Genomic DNA, 8990 nt, shown 5'->3' with positions numbered 1-8990 from the left:
TGTTTTGGTTTGTTTTGGAGTGTGTGTTTTGGTGTTTTGGAGTGTGTGTTTTGGAGTGTGTGTTTTGTTGTTTTGGAGTGTGTGTTTTGGTGTTTTGGAGTGTGTGTTTTGGTTTTTTCGTGTTTTGGTGTGTGTGTTTTGGACTGTTTTGGAGTGTGTATTTTGGTGTTTTGGAGTGTGTGTTTTGGTGCTTTGGAGTGTGTATTTTGGTGTTTTTGGAGTGTGTGTTTTGGTGTTTTGCAGTTTGTGTTTTGGTGTTTTGGAGTGTGTGTTTTGGTGTTTTGGTGTGTGTGTTTTGTTGTTTTGGACTGTTTTGGAGTGTGTGTTTTGGTGTTTTGGACTGTTTTGGAGTTTGTGTTTTGGTGTTTTGGACTGTTTTGGAGTGTGTGTTCTGGTATTTTGGAGTGTGTGTTTTGCGTTTTGGATTGTTTTGGAGCGTGTGTTTTGCTGTTTTGGAGTGTGTGTTTTGGTGTTTTGGACTGTTTTGGAGTGTGTGTTTTGGTGTTTTGGAATGTGTGTTTTGGTGTTCTGGAGTGTGTGTTCTGGTGTTTTGCAGTGTGTGTTTTTGTGTTTTGGACTATTGTGGAGTGTGTTTTGGAGTTTTGGACTGTTTTGGAGTTTGTGTTTTGGTGTTATGGAGTGTTTTGGAGTGTGTATTTTGGTGTTTTGGAGTTTAAGTTTTGGTGTTTTGGAGTGTTTTGGAGTGTGTCTTTTGGTGTTTTGGAGTGCTTTGGAGTGTGTTTTGGTGTGTTTTGGAGTGTGTGTTTTTATGTTTTGGAGTGTGTGTTTTGGTGTGTTTTGGAGTGTTTGTTTTATTGTTTTTGGAGTGTGTGTTTTGGTGTTTTGGAGTGTGTGTTTTGGTGTTTTGGAGTGTGTGTTTAAGTGTTTTGGGGTGTGTGTTTTGGTGTTTTGGAGTGTGTGCTTTGGTGTTTTGGAGTGTGTTTTGGTGTGTTTTGGAGTGTGTGTTTTGGTGTGTTGGAGTGTATTTTGGTGTTTTGGACTATGTGTTTTGGAGTGTGTGCTTTGTTGTTTTGGACTGATTTGGAGTGTGTGTTTTGGTGTTTTGGAATGTGTGTTTTGGTGTGTTTTGGAGTGTGTGTTTTGGTGTTTTGAAGTGTGTGTTTTGGTGTATTCGTGTTTTGGACTGTTTTGGTGTGTGTGTTTTGGACTGTTTCGGAGTGTGTGTTTTGGTGTTTTGGAAAGTGCTTTTTTGGTGTTCTGGAGTGTGTGTTTTGGTGTTTTGGAGTGTGTGTTTTGGTGTGTTTTGGAGTGTTTGTTTTGGTGGTTTGGAGTGTGTGTTTTGGTGTTTTGCAGTTTGTGTTTGGTGTTTTAGAGTGTGTGTTTTGGTGTTTTGGACTATTTTGGAGTGTGTTTTGGAGTTTTGGACTGTTTTGGAGTTTGTGTTTTGGTGTTATGGAGTGTTTTGGAGTGTGTATTTTGGTGTTTTGGAGTTTAAGTTTTGGTGTTTTGTAGTGTTTTGGAGTGTGTGTTTTGGTGATTTGGAGTGCTTTGGAGTGTGTGTTTTGTTGTGTTTTGGAGTGTGTGTTTTTGTGTTTTGGAGTGTGTGTTTTGGTGTGTTTTGGAGTGTGTTTTATTGTTTTTGGAGTGTGTGTTTTGATGTTCTGGAGTGCGTGTTTTTGTGTTTTGGACTATTTTGGAGTGTGTTTTGGAGTTTGTGTTTTGGTGTTATGGAGTGTTTTGGAGCGTGTGTTTTGGAGTGTGTGTTTTGGTATTTTCGAGTGTGTGTTTTGGTGTTTTGGAGTGTGTGTTTTGGTGTGTTGGAGTGTCTATTTTGGTGTTTTGGAGTATGTGTTTTGGTGTTTTGGAGAGTGTGTTATGATGTGTTTTGGAGTGTGTGTTTTGGTGTTTTGGAGTGTGTGTTTGGTGTGTTTTGGAGTGTGTGTTTTGGTGTTTTGGAGTGTGTGTTTTGGTGTTTTGGAGTGTGTGTTTTGGTGTGTTTTGGAGCGTGTGTTTTGGTGCTTTGGAGTGTGTGTTTTGGTGTTTTGGAGTGTGTGTTTTGGCATTTTGGAGTGTGTGCTTTGGTGTTCTGGAGTGTGTGTTTTGGTGTTTTGGAGCATGTGTTTTGGAGTGTGTGTTTTGGTGTTTTGGATTGATTTGGAGTGTGTGTTTTGGTGTTTTGGAGTGTGTGTTTTGGTGTTTTAGAGTGTGTGTTTGGTGTTTTGGAGTGTGTGTTATTGGTGTTTTGGACTATTTTGGAGTATGTTTTTTGGACTGTTTTGGAGTTTTTGTTCTGTTGTTTTGGACTGTTTTGGAGTTTGTGTTTTGGTGTTTTGGAGTGTTTTGGAGTGTGTATTTTGGTGTTTTGGAGTGTTTTGGAGTGTGTGTTTTGGTGTTTTGGAGTGTTTTGGAGTGTGTGTTTTGGTGTGTTTTGGAGTGTGTGTTTTGGTCCTTTGGAGTGTGTGTTTTTGTGTTTTGGAGTGTGTATTTTGGTGTTTTTGGAGTGTGTGTTTTGGAGTGTGTGTTTTGGTGTTTTGCAGTTTGTGTTTTGGTGTTTTGGAGTGTGTGTTTTGGTGTTTTGGAGTGTGTGTTTTGTTGTTTTGGACTGTTTTGGAGTGTGTGTTTTGGTGTTTCGGACTGTTTTGGAGTTTGTGTTTTGGAGTTTTGGACTGTTTTGGAGTGTGTGTTCTGGTGTTTTGGAGTGTGTGTTTTGCGTTTTGGATTGTTTTCGAGCGTGTGTTTTGCTGTTTTGGAGTATTTTGGAGTGTGTGTTTTGGTATTTTGGACTGTTTTGGAGTATGTGTTTTGGTGTTTTGGAGTGTGTGTTTTGGAGTGTGTGTTTTGGTGTTTTGGAATGTGTATTTTGGTGTGTGTGTTTTGGTCTGTTTTGGAGTGTGTGTTTTGGTGTTTTGGAGTGTGTGTTTTGGAGTGTGTGTTTTGTTGTTTTGGAGTGTGTGTTTTGGTGTTTTGGAGTGTGTGTTTTGGTTTTTTGGAGTGTATATTTTGGTGTGTGTGTTTTGGTCTGTTTTGGAGTGTGTGTTTTGGTGTTTTGGAGTGTGTGTTTTGGAGTGTGTGTTTTGTTGTTTTGGAGTGTGTGTTTTGGTGTTTTGGAGTGTGTGTTTTGGTTTTTTCGTGTTTTGGTGTGTGTGTTTTGGACTGTTTTGGAGTGTGTGTTTTGGTGTTTTGGAGAGTGTGTTTTGGTGTTTTGGAGTGTGTGTTTTGCTGTTTTTTAGTGTGTGTTTTGGTGTTTTGGAATGTGTGTTTTGGTGTGTTTTGGAGTGTGTGTTTTGGTGTGTTTTGGAATGTTTGTTTTGGTGTTTTGGAGTGTGTGTTTTGGTGTTTTGCAGTTTGAATTATGGTGTTTTGGAGTGGGTGTTTTGGTGTTTTGGAGTGTGTGTTATTGGTGTTTTGGAATATTTTGGAGTGTGTGTTTTGGTGTTTTGGACTGTTTTGGAGTTTGTGTTCTGTTGTTTTGGAGTATTTTGGAGTGTGTGTTTTGGTGTTTCGGAGTGTTTTGGAGTGTGTGCTTTGGTGTGTTTTGGAGTGTGTTTTTTGGTGTTTTCGAGTGTGTGTTTTGGTTTGTTTTGGAGTGTGTGCTTTGGTGTTTTTGGAGTGTGTGTTTTGGTGTTTTGGAGTGTGTGGTTTGGTGTTTTGCAGTTTGTGTTTTGGTGTTTTGGAGTGTCTGTTTTGGTGTTTCGGAGTGTGTGTTTTGGTGTTTTGGACTGATTTGGAATTTGTGTTTTGGTGTTTTGGACTCTTTTGGATTGTGTGTTTTGGTGTTTTGGAGTGTGTGTTTTGGTGTTTTGGAATGTGTTTTTTGGTGTTCTGGAGTGTGTGTTTTGGTGTTTTGCAGTGTGTGTTTTTGTGTTTTGGACAATTTTGAGTGTTTTTTGTTGTTTTGGACTGTTTTGGAATTTGTGTTCTGTTGTTTTGGACTGTTTTGGAGTTTGTGTTTTGGTGTTTTGGAGTGTTTATTTTGGTGTTTTGGAGTGTTTTGGAGTTTACGTTTTGGTGTTTTGGAGTGTTTTGGAGTGTGTATTTTTGTGTTTTGGAGTGTGTGTTTTGGAGTGTGTGTTTTGGTGTTTTTGACTGATTTGGAGTGTGTTTTGGTGTTTTGGAGTGTGTGCTTTGGTGTGTTTTGGAGTGTGTGTTTTGGCGTGTGTGTTTTGGTGTTTTGCGGTGTGTGTTTTGGTGTTTTGGAGTGTGTGTTTTGCTGTTTTGGAGTATGTGTTTTGGAGTTTTTGGAGTGGGTGTTTTGGTGTTTTGGAGTGTGTGTTTAGGTGTTTTGGGGTGTGTGTTTTGGAATGTGTGCTTTGGTGTTTTGGTGAGTGTGTTTTGTTGTGTTTTGGAGTGTGTGTTTTGGTGTGTTGGACTGTGTATGTTGGTGTTTTGGACTGTGTGTTTTGGAGTGTGTGCTTTGGTGTTATGGACTGATTTGGAGTGTGTGTTTTGGTCTTTTGGAGTGTGTGTTTTGGAGTGTGTGTTTTGGAGTGTTTATTTTGGTGTTTTGTGGTGTGTGTTTTTCTGTTTTGGAGTGTGTGTTTTGGGGTTTTGGAGTGTGTGTTTTGGTTTGTTTTGGAGTGTGTGTTTTGGTGTGTTGGAGTGTGTATTTTGGTGTTTTGGACTGTGTGCTTTGGAGTGTGTGCTTAGTTGCTTTGGACTGATTTGGAGTGTGTGTTTTGGTGTTTTGGAGTGTGTGTTTTGGTGTGTTTTGGAGTGTGTGTTTTGGTGTGTTTTGGAGTGTGTATTTTGGTGTTTTGGAGTGTGTGTTTTGGTGCTTTGGAGTGTGTATTTTGGTGTTTTTGGAGTGTGTGTTTTGGAGTGTGTGTTTTGGTGTTTTGCAGTTTGTGTTTTGGTGTTTTGGAGTGTGTGTTTTGGTGTTTTGGTGTGTGTGTTTTGTTGTTTTGGACTGTTTTGGAGTGTGTGTTTTGGTGTTTTGGAGTGTGTGTTTTGGAGTGTGTGTTGTTGTTTTGGACTATTTTGGAGTGTGTGTTTTGGTGTTTTGGACTGTTTTGGAGTTTGTGTTTTGGTGTTTTGGGCTGTTTTGGAGTGTGTGTTTTGGTGTTTTGGAATGCGTGTTTTGGCGTTTTGGATTGTTTTGGAGTGTGTGTTTTGGTGTTTTGGAGTGTTTTGGAGTGTGTGTTTTGGTTATTTGGACTGTTTTGGAGTATGTGTTTTGGTGTTTTGGAGTGTGTGTTTTGGAGTGTGTGTTTTGGTGTTTTGGAGTGTGTGTTTTGGTTTTTTTGGAGTGTGTGTTTTGGTGTATTCGTGTTTTGGACTTTTTTGGTGTGTGTGTTTTGGACTGTTTTGGAGTGTGTGTTTTGGTGTTTTGGAATGTGTGTTTTGGTCTGTTTTGGAGTGCGTGTTTTGGTGTGTTTTGGAATGTGTGTTTTGGTGTTTTGTAGTTTGTGTTTTGGTGTTTTGGAGTGTGTGTTTTGGTGTTTTGGAGTGTGTGTTTTGGTGTTTTGGAGTGTGTGTTTTGTTGTTTTGGACTGTTTTGGAGTGTGTGTTTTGGTGTTTTGGACTGTTTTGGAGTTTGTGTTTTGGTGTTTTGGACTGTTTTGGAGTGTGTGTTCTGCTGTTTTGGAGTGTGTGTTTTGCGTTTTGGATTGTTTTCGAGCGTGTGTTTTGCTGTTTTGGAGTATTTTGGAGTGTGTGTTTTGGTATTTTGGACTGTTTTGGAGTATGTGTTTTGGTGTTTTGGAGTTTGTGTTTTGGAGTATGTGTTTTGGTGTGTGTGTTTTGGTTTGTTTTGGAGTGTGTGTTTTGGTGTTTTGGAGTGTGTGTTTTGGAGTGTGTGTTTTGTTGTTTTGGAGTGTGTGTTTTGGTGTTTTGGAGTGTGTGTTTTGGTTTTTTCGTGTTTTGGTGTGTGTGTTTTGGACTGTTTTGGAGTGTGTATTTTGGTGTTTTGGAGTGTGTGTTTTGGTGCTTTGGAGTGTGTATTTTGGTGTTTTTGGAGTGTGTGTTTTGGTGTTTTGCAGTTTGTGTTTTGGTGTTTTGGAGTGTGTGTTTTGGTGTTTTGGTGTGTGTGTTTTGTTGTTTTGGACTGTTTTGGAGTGTGTGTTTTGGTGTTTTGGACTGTTTTGGAGTTTGTGTTTTGGTGTTTGGACTGTTTTGGAGTGTGTGTTCTGGTATTTTGGAGTGTGTGTTTTGCGTTTTGGATTGTTTTGGAGCGTGTGTTTTGCTGTTTTGGAGTGTGTGTTTTGGTGTTTTGGACTGTTTTGGAGTGTGTGTTTTGGTGTTTTGGAATGTGTGTTTTGGTGTTCTGGAGTGTGTGTTCTGGTGTTTTGCAGTGTGTGTTTTTGTGTTTTGGACTATTGTGGAGTGTGTTTTGGAGTTTTGGACTGTTTTGGAGTTTGTGTTTTGGTGTTATGGAGTGTTTTGGAGTGTGTATTTTGGTGTTTTGGAGTTTAAGTTTTGGTGTTTTGGAGTGTTTTGGAGTGTGTCTTTTGGTGTTTTGGAGTGCTTTGGAGTGTGTTTTGGTGTGTTTTGGAGTGTGTGTTTTTATGTTTTGGAGTGTGTGTTTTGGTGTGTTTTGGAGTGTTTGTTTTATTGTTTTTGGAGTGTGTGTTTTGGTGTTTTGGAGTGTGTGTTTTGGTGTTTTGGAGTGTGTGTTTAAGTGTTTTGGGGTGTGTGTTTTGGTGTTTTGGAGTGTGTGCTTTGGTGTTTTGGAGTGTGTTTTGGTGTGTTTTGGAGTGTGTGTTTTGGTGTGTTGGAGTGTATTTTGGTGTTTTGGACTATGTGTTTTGGAGTGTGTGCTTTGTTGTTTTGGACTGATTTGGAGTGTGTGTTTTGGTGTTTTGGAATGTGTGTTTTGGTGTGTTTTGGAGTGTGTGTTTTGGTGTTTTGAAGTGTGTGTTTTGGTGTATTCGTGTTTTGGACTGTTTTGGTGTGTGTGTTTTGGACTGTTTCGGAGTGTGTGTTTTGGTGTTTTGGAAAGTGCTTTTTTGGTGTTCTGGAGTGTGTGTTTTGGTGTTTTGGAGTGTGTGTTTTGGTGTGTTTTGGAGTGTTTGTTTTGGTGGTTTGGAGTGTGTGTTTTGGTGTTTTGCAGTTTGTGTTTGGTGTTTTAGAGTGTGTGTTTTGGTGTTTTGGACTATTTTGGAGTGTGTTTTGGAGTTTTGGACTGTTTTGGAGTTTGTGTTTTGGTGTTATGGAGTGTTTTGGAGTGTGTATTTTGGTGTTTTGGAGTTTAAGTTTTGGTGTTTTGTAGTGTTTTGGACTGTGTGTTTTGGTGATTTGGAGTGCTTTGGAGTGTGTGTTTTGTTGTGTTTTGGAGTGTGTGTTTTTGTGTTTTGGAGTGTGTGTTTTGGTGTGTTTTGGAGTGTGTTTTATTGTTTTTGGAGTGTGTGTTTTGATGTTCTGGAGTGCGTGTTTTTGTGTTTTGGACTATTTTGGAGTGTGTTTTGGAGTTTTGGACTGTTTTGGAGTTTGTGTTTTGGTGTTATGGAGTGTTTTGGAGTGTGTATTTTGGTGTTTTGGAGATTAAGTTTTGGTGTTTTGGTGTGTTTTGGAGCGTGTGTTTTGGAGTGTGTGTTTTGGTATTTTCGAGTGTGTGTTTTGGTGTTTTGGAGTGTTTGTTTTGGTGTGTTGGAGTGTCTATTTTGGTGTTTTGGAGTATGTGTTTTGGTGTTTTGGAGAGTGTGTTATGATGTGTTTTGGAGTGTGTGTTTTGGTGTTTTGGAGTGTGTGTTTGGTGTGTTTTGGAGTGTGTGTTTTGGTGTTTTGGAGTGTGTGTTTTGGTGTTTTGGAGTGTGTGTTTTGGTGTGTTTTGGAGCGTGTGTTTTGGTGCTTTGGAGTGTGTGTTTTGGTGTTTTGGAGTGTGTGTTTTGGCATTTTGGAGTGTGTGCTTTGGTGTTCTGGAGTGTGTGTTTTGGTGTTTTGGAGCATGTGTTTTGGAGTGTGTGTTTTGGTGTTTTGGACTGATTTGGAGTGTGTGTTTTGGTGTTTTGGAGTGTGTGTTTTGGTGTTTTAGAGTGTGTGTTTGGTGTTTTGGAGTGTGTGTTATTGGTGTTTTGGACTATTTTGGAGTATGTTTTTTGGACTGTTTTGGAGTTTTTGTTCTGTTGTTTTGGACTGTTTTGGAGTTTGTGTTTTGGTGTTTTGGAGTGTTTTGGAGTGTGTATTTTGGTGTTTTGGAGTGTGTGTTTTGGTGTTTTGGAGTGTTTTGGAGTGTGTGTTTTGGTGTGTTTTGGAGTGTGTGTTTTAGTGCTTTGGAGTGTGTGTTTTTGTGCTTTGGAGTGTGTATTTTGGTGTTTTTGGAGTGTGTGTTTTGGAGTGTGTGTTTTGGTGTTTTGCAGTTTGTGTTTTGGTGTTTTGGAGTGTGTGTTTTGGACTGTTTTGGAGTGTGTGTTTTGGTGTTTTGGACTGTTTTGGAGTTTGTGTTTTGGTGTTTTGGACTGTTTTGGAGTGTGTGTTCTGGTGTTTTGGAGTGTGTGTTTTGCGTTTTGGATTGTTTTCGAGCGTGTGTTTTGCTGTTTTGGAATATTTTGGAGTGTGTGTTTTGGTATTTTGGACTGTTTTGGAGTATGTGTTTTGGTGTTTTGGAGTGTGTGTTTTGGAGTGTGTGTTTTGGTGTTTTGGAATGTGTATTTTGGTGTGTGTGTTTTGGTCTGTTTTGGAGTGTGTGTTTTGGTGTTTTGGAGTGTGTGTTTTGGAGTGTGTGTTTTGTTGTTTTGGAGTGTGTGTTTTGGTGTTTTGGAGTGTGTGTTTTGGTTTTTTGGAGTGTGTATTTTGGTGTGTGTGTTTTGGTCTGTTTTGGAGTGTGTGTTTTGGTGTTTTGGAGTGTGTGTTTTGGAGTGTGTGTTTTGTTGTTTTGGAGTGTGTGTTTTGGTGTTTTGGAGTGTGTGTTTTGGTTTTTTCGTGTTTTGGTGTGTGTGTTTTGGACTGTTTTGGAGTGTGTGTTTTGGTGTTTTGGAGAGTGTGTTTTGGTGTTTTGGAGTGTGTGTTTTGGTGTTTTGGAGTGTGTGTTTTGGTGTTTTGGAATGTGTGTTTTGGTGTGTTTTGGAGTGTGTGTTTTGGTGTGTTTTGGAATG

The sequence above is a fragment of the Somniosus microcephalus genome, unplaced genomic scaffold (assembly GCF_052327205.1).
Source record: "Somniosus microcephalus isolate GS21.2 unplaced genomic scaffold, FLI_Smic_1.0 unresolved_chr5, whole genome shotgun sequence".
NCBI classification, from domain to species: Eukaryota; Metazoa; Chordata; class Chondrichthyes; order Squaliformes; family Somniosidae; genus Somniosus; species Somniosus microcephalus.
This window is presented reverse-complemented; position numbering follows the sequence as displayed.